Source organism: Nycticebus coucang, chromosome 3 (assembly GCF_027406575.1).
Source record: "Nycticebus coucang isolate mNycCou1 chromosome 3, mNycCou1.pri, whole genome shotgun sequence".
NCBI lineage: Eukaryota > Metazoa > Chordata > Mammalia > Primates > Lorisidae > Nycticebus > Nycticebus coucang.
Window position 1 is genome coordinate 35298169 of NC_069782.1, and position 16000 is coordinate 35314168.

General features: G+C 32.9%; 1 protein-coding gene across 1 annotated transcript in view; it reads left to right on the forward strand.

Moving 5' to 3' along the window:
• MGAT4C (MGAT4 family member C) overlaps positions 1–16000 on the forward strand; it is an 801801-nt gene that overhangs the window by 75872 nt on the left and 709929 nt on the right. Inside the window, exon 2 of the mRNA XM_053584423.1 lies at positions 15110–15142. The gene's annotated coding sequence lies outside the window, so the exon portion shown is untranslated. The remainder of the gene's footprint in view (positions 1–15109; positions 15143–16000) is intronic.

A 16000-nucleotide genomic window follows, 5' to 3' on the forward strand; every position in this document is an offset into this window, starting at 1 on the left:
TAATACCAAAACTTTTATTGTTTATTTCTCTTGTATTTCTTTTTTATTTCTCTAGGAGATTTTTTTTAGGATGACTTCCTAAATATACTATTTATATTTGAACTGTTGTCTCAGCATCTACTTCTGGGCAAAATTTAAATGCTACTATAGACAAATTTGTTTTGTTTGATTTGCCTAAGCAACTATTTTATTTCCCAATTCCTTAGAGGTAATTCAAAAAATATAAAAAGTAAAGCAGATCTTTACTTTTAAAATGATTGGGAGTGGTGGGCAGAGAGCACAGTCCCTATGATAAGTTTCACTTTTGAAACACCATCTGGTACAAAAAAGAACATGTCTTCAGGCTGAATTCAGCCCCTTCAAGATTGGTAAAAGTGATTTGTAGTAAAAGTGATTAGTAATTATAATTTTTTCAGCTGAGCTATTACCTTCCTAGGAAATGCGTTCATATCTGATGAGTCTCCACTTGAGCTCTTGTACAATAATTGACCACATTTGTATAGAGTTACTCGAGTCTTGCATAAACCAAATTACATATCCTTATTTCTCAATGGGCTCTTCTCAAGAAGCCAATTCTCCTTTGTCTAAATTTTGACAAGATTGACTCATCTCAATTAACTCACATGGGAAACAAGGAGATAAATAACTTTGCACATGTGTTGGTTCTTATTATGTCAAATCCTATACTAGGTACTCTTTGAGGTTCGAGATGACCAGATTCTTCCTGTTATCAAACCCAATCAACCTTAATCATCACCATTCAACCCAGTGGCTCTTCACATAAATATGATACATCAGACTAATTTCAGTTAGAATCTCTATTCCAGCTGAATAGAACTCTTTAATTACTGAAGGAAAACCCTCTCAAACCAACAGAAGCCTTTAGTGTTTATGTAGTGACAGTCAAGAGATTTGAGCTTCACACTGAATCATCTACAAAATTGACAGCATTCTTTGCCATGTGATATGGTGTTTACCCCAGCCTGCTTTCCAAGATATTTGATATAAAATTCATGTTCAAAAATTCTTGAATTCTTTAGGGAGAAAAAAGATAGTAAGATGTCCATTTTTAAAACTTAGGTGACATTTTTGAAATTGAACGCATTGTACATTGAACGTTTTTATCTTCTTTTTCCTTGTTACCAATTTTATGATGCTTTGAGGATAATGATTTGCCTTTAAAAAAGAAAAGCACATCAAAATAAAAGCTAGAACATTGACAGATACTATTTCTTCATAAAATAAATGAATGAAAATGTCACAGTTGAAACCTTCCCAAATTGAAAGCATCTGTGAACTTTGTGAAAATTAATACAATATCATAAAATTAACCAAGGACTGATCACCCGTTAAAAAGCGTTGTACATTTTCCTAATTTAATTCTATGTAACATTAAATATTAAATTAAATATTAAAAGCAAATCTTTTATTTAGGTGACTATAAAATTAGGGGAAAAGTATTTGAATATAGAGAAAAAATGTCATTCAGAGGTACTTGATCATTCTTAGCATTACTCTAAACATGTTTGTTTGCAGCTGTTTTTGCTTAGTAGAAAAATCATTGATGAAAGGAAAGAAGGCAGATAAAGCAGGTTTATGATGCATAAGCCAGATTAAATGAGTACCACAATGAATGTGTAGATGAAAAGTGTGTCAGCTACATTTAAAGAAATTAAAAATGTAATAACAGAAGAAAAGGTTGAAGGAAAATATATCCTTTAACTTAAGATTAATAATTCAACACTTATGCTTGTTAACTATTAATAAACTAATGTGGTCATCTGATGGCTGCTTTGGCTGAGTTTTCTGTTGATATCCTGAAAATTTTTAATTTCTTCCATTTCTTGATCATTTTGTTAACCTATGGCTTCGTAAATGTTAAGAAAAATATTCTTACCCTAGCATCACATTAAAATTCACATCTTACACTGGTTGAAGTCTCTGAAGATACTGAGCGGTTGATTCCCATTCCCCTTCATTATTTTTCCTTGGTTTACATGATATTATACACTCTGTACGTCTGACCCTGACTACTTCTGTTTCTATTCTAACTTCCAAAAATAGGCATTCCCTCAAGTTTCGTTCTCAGGACTTCTCTCTTCTCCTTTTTTACTTTATGTCTTAACACTCTGAATCAGTCATGGCCTCATTTAGTATCTTTACTCATATGATTCCCAAAGGTTAAAGTCAATTATCCTTGAACAGATTGGCATGTTAGGGATGTAAACCCAAATCCCCTGTGATACACCTTTCATTAAGAACTAGAATTGAAAATAAAAGTTGAATTCCTGGGTCTTCACCATCCTTCCACTTTCTATAAGCATAAATTTTTGATATTATCCGGAAGCCACAGGCCATCTCTAAGATAATCCTACAATACAACTGTTCGTTACATTTCTAACTGCTTAGATTATCTGCAAGTGAGTTGATAACTGTATTCAGATGTCTAGATCTGTGTGCCAAATACTCATCCATTCAGTATTACTGATGAGCACTCTTTTATAAGCTGCAGTTGCCTTGGTCAAAGAAATTCTGTATATATTGTATTTAAATTCCCTTACCAAAATATCTACTGATACAATGATCTCAAAATAGCTACTGATACAGTAAGTTACATAGGCCTGCTTGCTGTTATATTTTAAATCTACCCAGTAATTGATACTAATCAAATTAAATATCTTGGTCTTAATTATGATGGATAACTTACGTATTGCAGGGGTAACTATTAAAGACTTTAGCATTCCACATTTGTTGTGTAGATAAGCGTCCCCTTCTGCCATCTATTTATTTATTTATTTATTTATTTATTTATTTATTTATTTATTTATTTCAGTTTCTGGTCAGGGTTGGGTTTGAACCCACCACCTCTGGCATATGGGGCCGGTGCCCTCCTCCTTCCAGCCACAGGCGCCGCCTGTTCCCTTCGCTTTTTTGCAATACTTTGTGTCTTTCCTTCCCCATGTGTGTGATCCAGGTCTGAGATATGTCCAATTGAATATAGCAGCCCATTATTACCAGATTTTTTTTTTTTAATTTCCTTTCTTGCTACCATTGAAAATAAAAGACTGTTGGCAGTTTTAATTTCACTTTAACAGTAAAATACATATCTTCATGATTAAAATGCTAAGTATCTCTATAACTGTTATCAATTACATTAATTAAGAGACAATTGCAGTGAAATATACTCTGAGAAAGAAATAGCATTGCCATAAAACCTTTATTAACACATAGCTGTCCATAAGCTATTGTGTTTCTTATCGTTTAGCTATGTTTCATCCAATTTAAAAATAAAAATTTTAGAAGACTTAGAGAAAAATGTAATTTTAAAGAGAAATATTTGTGCATTTATTCATGAGTAGCGAATTTGATGTGAATTAAAACAACCTCCGTACAAGCACAGGCTGATTAAATAGTTGAATTCACCAACTGTTTTGGAACACACGCCTATTTAGATAGCCATTTAAATTCTCTAACAAGCTGCACAGTTCAGAAAGTTTTTGAGCCATTTAGAAAAATGAAATTTATAGCTCAATAGCATTTCTACTAACATTTGGAGTATTATGATTGAAATTTAAAAGAATCATAAGTGTGAATCAGTATCTAAAGAGATTTTATATACATCACCTCATTTAACCCTCGTGGAAATGCTGCAGGATAAGGATCATCAGAGGATGGTATGAATATACGAGATACTAGTTCAAGATTGTACAAATAGTAGTGGAATACAAATCAAAATCAGTTCCTCTAGTTCCGAGTTTAGTACCACCCCTACAATTTATATATATTTTTTTTTTATTTTTTTTTTTGTAGAGACAGAGTCTCACTTTATGGCCCTCGGTAGAGTGCCGTGGCCTCACACAGCTCACAGCAACCTCCAACTCCTGGGCTTAAGCGATTCTCTTGCCTCAGCCTCCCAAGTAGCTGGGACTACAGGCGCCCGCCACAATGCCCGGCTATTTTTTTGTCCTACAATTTATATTTAAGCACCTAGTATGAGCCATTACCTGGTAAGTACATCAGAGGGTGGGAACTGGGGCAACAGTTCTGCTCAGAACAATATTTTTGCTTTCAAGTAGATTTAAGTATAGCAAGTAAAACAACCAAGAAGTTAGACCACATGGTATTGTTAAATTATCACATCCAAGGCAAGTATGAGGAGTCTTATAAGCAACTAGGAAGGAAACATAATCTACATGTTTCTTTTTTGCTTGTTTGTTTGTTTGTTTTGTATGTTTTTGTTTATCTAGAGACAGGGTATCATTCCATTGCCCTGGGTAGAATGTTATGGTGTCATGATAGCTCCTAGCAACCTCCAACTCTTGGGCTCAAGGGATCCTCCTCCCTCAGCTTCCCCGTTAGCTGGGACTACAGATATATGACACTGCACCTGGATAGTTTTTCTATTTTTAGTAAAGACAGGTCTTGCCCTTGCTCCAGCTGGTCTCAAACTCCTGAGCTCAAGAAATCCACCCACCCAGCCTCCCAGAGTGCTAGAATTACAGGCGTGAACCACCACACCCTGCACAGTTCACATTTTAGTTGGTGCATCAAGAAGATGTCTAAGGTGAAACTTGTTGATTTGCCTGTAACTAGTCAGGTGAATAGAGATTGAGGACTGTTCCATAAGCAAAGAGTAAGGAGCATTTAGAAGCGTCAAAGGTAAGAAAAATCATGAATGACTCACTGTGTTTGAGGTTTAGTATTTGAGTGAAAAAATAGTCTAAACTAAGGTGGTTCTCCAACCTTCTTAGTAATATTTGGAGATCTCTGGAGATTTGTTTGTTTGTTTGTTTTGTATGCAGAATGACTGAGAAGCAACATTCCCAAGATTTAGTGGGCATGGGACAAGGTTTCATTGCACAGCAGTCCAGTACACTGAGTAGTTTTCTTACCTTTAAATTGTAATTGTGGTTTCCTGAGCAGTGTACTCACGGCTAACAGATCACTAACAGCTTTGGAGGTAAACCAAGACATTCAAGCTCTTTTCTGAGGAAATGTTCTAAGCCACCAAAGGGTTTTAAACAAAAGTAGACATTAAAATTTCTGTTTTTAAAAGATCACTTTGGTTGCCTTGTGGAGAGTGGATTAGATGGTATAAAACATAGAAGTACCACCAGGGCCTGCTCTAGCTTGAATTGGCAAGCCGAAGGCAGGAGAATTTGGCCAGAGCTGAGAAAATTTCACTGCAATGACTCTGCCCATTGGAAACTGTGGAGGTCCCTTTCCAGGAGCAGAGTGAAGGAAGGAGATGAAGTGTGCGATGAGCGTCAACCCCAGCAACAGTCGCCACAGAGGCTGTGGCAAAAACTGCTCCAGAAAGCAGCGGTGTTCCTTCTCCAAGAACAGGCAGCTCAAAAACTTTGTCTCTAAAAAATGCCTCAAGGCTGGGTGTAGTGGCTCATGACTGTAATCCTAGCACTCTGGGGGGGCCAAGGCAGATTGCCTGAGCTCAGGAGTTGGAGACCAGCCCCAGCAACAGCAAGACCCCCCACACACACACACTATAATAGCCTGGTATTGTGGTAGGCACCTGTAGTCCCAGCTACTTGGGAGGCTGAGGTAAGAGGATCACTGGAGCCTATGAGCCCAAGTTTGAGGTTGCTGTGAGCAGTGACCCTCTACCAAGGGTGAGAACATGAAACTCTGTCTCAAAAAAAAAAAAAAAGAAAAGAAAAGAAAAGAAAGGAAAAAAGAGCCACTAATCTTTGTTTAAGTTCTGAAAGTTGAATGTCTGTTTCTACAACTGAAAGAAATTCCTATTGATTCACATGGAGTTTTCAGTCATTTTACATCTTGATTCTGACACAAAGTCATTGCCAGAGACAGGGGATCTCAGTTTATATTTTCATAATTTCGTGAAAAAAAGATACTTTTATAGAGCCAGATTTATTCATTATCAATGAATCCATCCATCCATTCACCATTAATAAAAAAAGATACATTATGAACATTGAATGAAATATTTGATAGACATATATCATGCTCAAAGTTTGTTTTATAGGCCAGTGTTTCTGGGATTCACATGTTTTTCTCTGTATTTCCAAGGATGGCTATATTATCTTTTAATTTAACTTTCTTTGAAACTTATCCAATGTTAGACTCACATCTACTATATTGTACAGTTTGCGCTCCAAATCAGAAGTAGAAATCCAAAAGATGAATTGTATTCATAGAAGTATGTGAATATCTTCTGAAATTGGTACCTCATTTTTACTGAATATGTCTTTTGGTCTTCAAAATGTTTGGATTACACAGAAATAGAAAATTTGTTCATTCTCTAGATGCAAACTTCATTTAAAGACCATTTCTAATCTGAATATACATGTCTTCCTTTGCATTATTCAGTTATTTCAGACCTTCTGTGTCATTTTAAAAAATGAAACGTATTTTAATAGATGGTAAACAGTCTTTAATTTTTTTTTTTTTACACAGGTGTAACACAGGTGGTACGCCCTTTCCTCTCTGCCCCATAGGGTGTAGCTCTAACTACCCTCTAGGGAAGAGAAGGTTGGGTGAACAGCCTTACTATTTCTCCAGCTCAGTAATTACCTGCAGGAACATTCTTTTTACTGCCCAGGAATTTCTCAGGAAAGTCCAGGCTGATGTATGCAGAACAGGTTTGCATCATTGTTCTTTATTTCATATACACTCAGCCCTTTCCCCAAACCTAAAATCAATCAATCAATCAATAAATAAATTTATTAAGTTTCAAGTATTTTTTTAAGGACTCAGGTCATCATTATGAAATTGTTCATAGTGTGGTGAAGGGTCTCAGGTGTGGTGATCCTGACATAGAAACACACGTGGAGAAGAGTTTTGACTAAACTGAACTGCAGGGTACCCTACACATGCAAATTCTCCTCTGCATACAAATCCATAGCTATAGTTTTTTCATGCTAAGAATGTCACAAATTTCATAATAAAGTTACTTCAAAATAGTAAAAAATGAATGATGAAATGTTTAAATCGCTTATTATTTTTTAGAAGTTCATATTTTGAATGATGGGTACATAATAGGTATATACAATGTTTTGATATATGTAAATTGCTTCTGATTTTTTACTTAATTTTGAGACGTGCTGTGAGCTGGTGGGTTATTCATCCTAGGGGTTGTGTTAGTCCAGTCAACCAGTCTGTGGAGAGGCAGAAATCCACCATGGAATTCAGATAAGCTAAAATGTCCTTTGAACCTGGGTGGGGGGAAGGAGAGAGAATTCGAAGATTCTTTAATTTCTTTCTTGGTACACTGGGTAAGCGTGCTACAAAAACTCTGTACCCCTCCTGGTACACTCTTTGCCCTTTTTCTCCCTGATCGGCCACCAGAAGACCAATATTTACTGAATTTATCACTGGTCTCTTCTTTCTCTTTAGCATCCTTTTGAGTCTGGGTGATGGGAGCCATTGTCAAGAGGGGATGTGGCAAGGCTGAGTGAAGCCGAGTTACTTGTTTCTATTATCGTCCTTCTCAGTCATGAATTAGCCTTTTCTGAGGTTCTCTAAGATTCCACGTTCCTGTGGAGCAGTACTCTCTTGTAGCGGTAGCTCACTCTGCTTCAGTAAATGTTCCTTCCCACTTCCTTTTTGAGCTGAGTAATATTAAGGTTTCCCTGCTGTTACTCAACTCAGGCGCTACAACACGCCTTGTTGGTTTTCTTTTAACCTGCCCCCACATTGATAAATTGCTTCTGCGTTAGCGTCTGCTAAATCACTACATTTAGATGTACCGTCTTTTCCAGCTGACACCAACATTCATACTACTTAATACTTAATAATAACTTAATTTAGTAAGAAATAAAAGAGAGTCACACTTAACTGTAGAAAACAGAAATGAATTTAATTTTACACTTGTCAGATTTCAGATGTCTGAGTAGTATCCAAAAGTCAGAGGTCTGCCCTCGTAATCCTGCAGGGATAAGACAAAAGAGGAGTCTGGGATGTATATTGATTTTCAGATTAATTAAATTTATGAACCTAGAAAACTCTGGGCTTCATTTTACAGTCTGTAGAATTAGCAGAAAATTTTGGTTCTTTTCCCTGTGCTTTCCTCCCTGTGACCATTTATTTCATACTATCCAGCTAATTAGTAAATCAGGAACATTAGGGACCCAGGCATCTATCATAGTTAGAAAACCTACAGGAAAGCTGAAATGTCTTATGTTGTGACCAAACTTTCCGACCATTTACATCAAATGTAAAATAATTTCCAAAGGGAAGCATTAACTTCCCTGGATATATGGCTCATTATGAAAGTTTTGAGATCCTTCAAAATCAAGGAAACTGGACTCCATGTGGATGCAAATGAATTCCTCCCTGCAACATTGATAAGCCAAGCAAGTTGCACCTTAAATGAGGCAGGGCTCTGTTGTCTGAGTTTCTTAGAAGTGAAATAATGGACCAAACAGTCTGTCTCAAAACCTTCATAGTGACCCTGATTGTTATCTTCCTCTTTATCCTCTTCATAGATAAAATACTTATGTTCTCCAAATTATGAGTGACTTGTGTTACTTATTTTAGGCAATATGAAATATAGAATATATTTCATTTGTGTATAGCATATCTTTAATATTAAAATATTTTAAAGTTATACAATATAACTATTTACCTAGTTCTTTTCAAGAAGTCCTTATAATAACTCTGCAGTACTCTTCATATCTGAATAGAGCAAGTCAATTACTTACACACACATACACACAGTCCTTAGTATAATGTTATTCTTTTAGTTAGCTATGAATCAATAAATTGTTATATCTTTTATTCTTTAAATTATTCTTAAAACACTTTTAAAACACTTTTAAAGTTCCATACACTTAATATGAGAATAACTCATGACCTGTGAAAAATATTTAATCAAGATTGACAATTGAAGGTGTAGTTAAGGTTCTCTTTATTATTGATAGCATGCCAAAATATTACAAGGCTCTGAATACACACTAATTGCCCATGCTAAAAATTTTTGATCAGTTTTTGGTTGGGACCACACTGCATAACCATCATCCAAAGTGTCAATAGTTCAACAATTATTTATTTGATCTCAGCAGTCTTCAGATTAACTAATCTCAGCTTTGCTGAATTGGGCTAAACTAGACCGCAGACTTTGATTGATCTGTATTCCTTCTGGTACTCTGGCTGAGGCAGGAAGGGTTAACTTGTCCTACTCATAGAGCAAGGTGGAAGTGGAAACTTACAATGCCACGACTGTTAGGATCAGCTCAGAAGTGGCATCTGTCACTTTTCCATTGGTTATACCAAGTCTCATAGCCGTGTTTAACATAAACCATCTGTAGGAGTACACTCTCCAGAATACTTACCTTTGGCAAGCACTTTGGAAAAAAAGAAAGAATTTCTGGCAAAGAAAAAAATCTACCAAACAGGGCTTACAGAGAGACATGTGTTTTCATTAGGTTTTAGTTAATCGACCAACATTCATTATATTTTGTAGGATTCAAAATATGTACCAGGGAGTGTACAATGTGAGGTAAATAATATCTGAATCCTTAATAACTTTAAGCCTAGAAGGAGACACCTGAACACCAAAGAAATAAGAATAAACTCAATGTAAACACATGAATTGACTAAAAGAACTGTGAACTAACTGTATGTTATTATCAATGCCCAAATAAATGGATGAACATTAAAAGATAAAGATATACATTGAAAGATATGAAGATAGTTTTGTTTAAATAGAATATAGAAAACATTTTGGAATCCATTTTACTTTTATATATATATTTTAAAAACTATGAAAGAATAAACCAATTCTACTGTACATGACAGTTTCATATTCTAAAGTGAAATACTATTCAAAAGTAACATAGCAGGATAGGAAGAATCCTTAATGACATGAGAACTGAAGGCAGTTGTGTAGGAATAAAAGAAAAAAAGAATAGATGCAACCCAAACGATTCTTTTATTAAGTTTCCAAGATCTTTGGGGGGAATTTCTACTCATAATGTCAGGGACTATTACTGGATAGCCATTTTGTATTCTGAAATAAAAGTAAGTTTTATCTTGGCTTTTAAAAATTATATAAAACATTGGTTGGCATGATTTACTCTTTAGGTATTTGAAATGGCACCAAACAACACACATATTAACTTAATATTTCTAAGACATCATATTAAAAAGAAGACAGAGAAATCTCACAGTGGGTTAGAAGACTCAATTCAGGAATGATGATTATTCCTTATTCATGTTCTGTAGTTACTATGGTGTAAAAAGTGAACAAAATACTTCATTTGATATGTTAACATAAAAAGCATTTTAAAATTTCAAAAGAGAAAGACCATACAGTATTTTTATGAAATTTCTGTGTAACTTGAACTAAAATAAAACTATGAAGTTAAAATATAATATGAATTTATTTAAAATATCACATATCTTTAATTATAATTGGAGACAATACTTTTCACTAAATAACTGTGGATTTAAATAAGAAATTCCAAGCATTGATGAAATTACTTGTTCTGATTTAGTGTAATTAAGACCAAATGGATTTTTTTTTTCTACAAGGAAAATTACTCTTTTGAAGACCTTCAAGACTTTGAAGATTTTCTGAAAATTTGTAAAAGCTGAGAAGTCTAATGTAGAGATACTATTAAAACATAGGTTATGGGGGGTGGAAGCAGAAAGAGGGACGGAGGGAGGGGGGTGGGGCCTTGGTGTGTGTCACACTTTATGGGGGCAAGACATGATTGCAAGAGGGACTTTACCTAACAATTGCAATCAGTGTAACCTGGCTTATTGTACCCTCAATGAATCCCCAACAATAAAAAAAAAAAAAAAAGACTAAAAAAAAAAAAACATGCAGTGACATTCTACTCCACTGACAAAATGCTCTTGGAGATACACCGTAGAGAAACACTTCGTGCATAAAAACTATAAAACCATGAGAAGCATTAAAACTTTAAAATATTCAGTTTTTCTTTTGGTTTCAATTTTGTGTTATTCTAATCAACGTCCCATGTATTTTTTCCAATTAATGAAAAGCTTACATTTTGTCATTTTTTTTAGTTATAAACACCCCTTAAAAATTATTTTCTTCACTTTGGCTTTAGAAATTTCTACTGAGTCAAGTGTACAATAAAGGGCAGAGTATAGTGATTCCTGTCTTTATGACCATAATTATTATACAAATTTTGAAGTATCATAAAGTAGTATTTCCTGCTCAGGAAAAGAAAAAAAGATTTAACGATACACACTTCCTTATAATAATCTGAAATAAAAATTAACTCTGTTGTCCTCATGAAAGGTAACATAGAATCAACATTGAAAATAATTTGGAAAATGATTGAAATAATCTTGGGTTCTTACCAAAATTAACATTTTGTTTCTGTTATCATAGCAATTAAAAAAAATAATGATTTTTTTTTCAATTTCTTCAAATTTTTATTTGTTTATATGTGCTGATAACAAATTAATGACATTTACACATCATCAAAGGCCCAGAGCCTAATCAGTGATAGTTATGAACTTGAAGATAAAAATAGAAGTTCTCAGCATCCTCAGAGAAGCTTTTTACCATGGGTATGGCTCATAAGGAACATTATATTATGAACAGTGTCTTTCAATGTGGGGAAAAAATACCATCTTTTTCATTTTGTATTTTAGGACATGTTTTATGCATCTCCCAAAATATAAAAAGATACATATGTAAATATGTTGTTATGTTTATATTTCTAAATATTTATAATACTAAAATGTAGTCATCACTTGGTATCCATGAGATTTGGTTCCGGGACCCATCTGCCAATGCCAAAATGCACAGATGTTCAAATTCCTTCTATAATATGGCATAGTATTTGCATGTAACCTATGCAGATCCTCCCTTATACTTTCTATCATCTCTAGATAACTCATAATAACTAATACAATTTAAATGCTATGTACTTACTTGATATACTGTATTGTTTAGGGAATAAGAAAAATGGAAAAGAAGCCTGTACATACTCAGTACATGCAAAGCCTAATCCCACCCCAAAAGCAAAATAGTATTTTACTGGAAATTTACTTTTAATGAACTATATACAAGCAGGGAATTCTTTAATTCTTGTTGGCTTTTTATGTGCATTTATGGTAGATTAAAATTGTCCTTCGTCCTTATAAAGGCAATATATCACATATTTGGATCATGACATTATTCTTGAAACTAAATGCTTTAGGATATGTTCAAGCTGATTTTTTGATGCCATTAGGACATTAGCAAAACAACTATCAATTACAATATTGAGATTTTTATTGGCAGACAAATTCACTGCTAATAAAATAACATAAAAAAATATGGTTTTCATTGGTCCTTGGTGTCCTATAAAAGACAATATGACTTTCTTCCCATGTTTCTTTGTTGTTTTTTCCTACCCTTAGAAGAAACTGAGGTGCTGTTGCTTAATTAAGTAAATTTCCTTTTTTCTGGCCCTTTGAAAACAGCAAAATGCTGCTAATTTTAATCTATTGAGTAGAAATTTGCGTAAATGTCAGGTGGGATCCAATCCACAAGTTGACTCCTTTCCAGCAATAAACCAGTACTTTTATTCTTGATGTTTGACCGTATTTATTATGTTCTTTAATGAAAATCTGAGGCTGCTTGGCTCCTACTTTAGCTGTCAAGATGAGCTGTCAAAATGAAAAATCCGCACTGTAATGTCAATTTGCATTGCTTGTGGTTCAAAAGGTATTTACAGTACATGTGATTTATTTTTAATCACCTAAGATTTAACAAGGAAACTCCGCCATGATTAATATCAAAAAAATTGAGAGGTTATTCATTTTTACAAATTTTGCTTAAATAGCGTACAGCATGCCAGTTCTGAAGGTATGGTTAGAACAGTACAGCACAATAACAATTGAAGATTTTATAGAGTAGATATTTTAAAATTCAAAGAAAAAATTGACACCTGAGGAAAAAATTAAAACAAATATTCTATTTCCATCTTAGGGAATGATTTCATGGATATAAGCCAAAGTAATGTGTAACATTTTTTTTTTTCAGAGATTTTGATATGCGATTAAGCACCTATTCTTCAAATGTATGTCATCCTATGAGTCCTTCTAACACATGATGTTAACAAGATTTCTGTGTTTTATATATATATATATAAAACATATATACACTTATGTCAAATTTATATATGTGTGTGTGTATTTGTTTATTGCTGCAGGGGGTCAACTTGTGGATTGACATAGATATATATACACAAAAATGTATATATATGTGTATATATATACGCACAAATTTATACATAAGTATGAATTTGACATAAGTATATATTTATACTTATATTTTGACACATATATAAATTTGACCTAAGTATATATTTAAATTTGACAAAAATAAATGTGTTGAAATAAAAATTCAACAATGTTGTAATAATTCTTGTTTTAAGTGCCTTAACTCCCAATTTTGGGAAATGACTTTGAGGACTACTTCTGTACTTAGTAGGAAAATCTGCTTTTAAACTGATATCCCAATATTCACTTTTCAGCTAAATTCAACTCAGAATTAAATCTTTTAGACCTGTCTTATGCTAAGTAAATGTTTAGCTTTCTTAGTTTAACAATTTTATTTTCTTAAATATAATACCTGTTATGGCAAAATGCACCTAACATAAATTCTCCATAAAGTCTTTTTGTTATTTGCTTGTAATCATTTTAGTTGTATTTGTTTTAACTATAAAAACTTACTTAATAATCAACAGTTGTCATTAAGTGCAGAATTATTCTATTACTAAATATCCACATATAAATTAATCATTTTTTATATTGCAAGTATATTATTAAATAATTGGATGGATTTGAACTGATGTTGAAAATTATCTAAGATACAATGCTAACACAGAAAGTAAGCTAGAAAATAGTATAGTTTAGTAATTTATAACAATACACAAGTAGATTTGTATGTTAGATAATAATGTTGAAATTCATTGGCATATACATAGAAAAAATGTGTCATAATAAGCAACAGACTCGATAGTAGCCAATGCTATTATAGTGAGCATTCATTCCTTACTAATTTGTATATTATTTATTTGTGTTTTTCTTTAATAGCCGATGTTTTTTTATAAGACTGGGGGAAAGACAACGCATGTAGACCCATGTATTAATAATAACTGACTTCAGGAGGTAGATTCATAAATAAATTTAATTTTGATTATGTTTTAATCTATGTTCCTGAATAAGAGACATTAATTTATGCAATCAGTGTAAAACCATTTTAATGGAACAATATTCAAAAAATTTCTCATTATGGCAGTTATAAACACATCTCACTCAAAGACTTTTTCTATGGAAATATGATTTTATTAACTTAATAATTTTTTCTTAATTATTTGAGTATAGTATAAAACCTAAGTCAATCTTGTCCATCACAGTAAAGTTATTGTTTGGCCTTTTCAAGAGCTTCTCCAATCAATTGCCTGGGGAGGGGGAATTAAGTGAAGTTTTTGTTTGTTCCTTTTCTTGTTCTGGTGGTTATATCGTTACTTTTATATAGGGTTACCAGTCATGGAAGTGATTAAGAAGACAGTTCTTTTCATGTAATAGAAAAAATGTACTACAGTGATTTCTATTTCAAAAAAAGTTTTTAAAAATAAAAAACTTTTGAAAAGTATTCTATAAGCATTTGTTTTAGATATTTCATTCTCTTATGGTTCAGTATTTTTTTTCGTAAATGGCATGGACATTCAGACTTATTAATGTGCTTAAAAATTCTTGTATTCTTATGTGTCCATGCTTTATTTTTTAATAACCCGCTCCTTTTTTTTTTTTTTTAACTATTTCTGCCTGTCTTTTTAACTTCTGGCTTTTCTTTGCATCTTCAGTCATCTCTGGTAAAATTTAAAATCTATGTTAGCTAATGGTAACTCAGAGAACATTTTTTGGATCAAAGCCAATTTTAATGTCTTTAAGTAACGTTTATACTGAATTAATATACTGAAGTGTGCCAGCTACTTACCAGTGCATAACAAAAGATATACACTCCTCTACTCCCAAGGCTAAAATAAGCCATGCCATCTGACTGCTAGTGACCTAATTTCTACATAGCTGTTTATAATTCTTATCATCATGTTATAGCAATATGATTTATTAATCCTTCTGGCATTTTTCTTCTTGACAGCTTTTCAGCTGCTGCTGCGTTCTCCTTGGATGAGTAAGTACTATATGCTATTTTGAAACTATTCATCAAGTTTTATATGTTGAGTCATTTGTTTTAAATGCTTAATGTCTACTAAAGTGGAATCAATTGGATTTAACACGATCAAAGATAAAAAAATAAGGTTCAAGTGTTCAAGATCATGAGAACGAAGAAAACGTGTATTTCAAGATGTGATTGCAATGGAACTTTTCCATGTATTTAAGTCAAAGTAGGTTAAAATATATTCACATGTCAGTTTAGCAATAGCATATTACTCCAAATGGAAAATATACGTGTAAGTACTATGTGGTCTCCTATGAATATTCAAATATTTTTATTCAGATATATTATTGCTATAATATCTAAAAATACACACAATTTTATACAACACTTTACATTTTCCAATACCAATAAAGGTGGTATTTATCTATCTGTCTATGAATCTGTCATATTTTATGTAATTTATGTCAAATTATATTTACTATTATAAATCTATCAATATATGTGTTTTATACATATTAAATGCAAACAGTAAGAATGAAACAAAAACCAGTGGAAAATATTATGTAAATGTATGTATGAATACAAAGCCAATTATGATTTAGTACAGCTGAGCTGTAAACAAAGGTTGTATTGTCCAAATCTATGGAAGAAAAGAAAATAGATTTGGATTCTATAGTTCTCTTGCCTACTAAAATAAATCAATCATTGTTGTTTTAATGTGGATAGGCATATTTCTTCATGCCCCTGAATCCAGAAGAAATACAGGCATATAAAATACATTGAGTAACATCATATTGTCAACAACAGATTTACACAATTTGTATTTTTGGATTTCTATGACCAATTCTTCGCATATTGACCTCCCATATC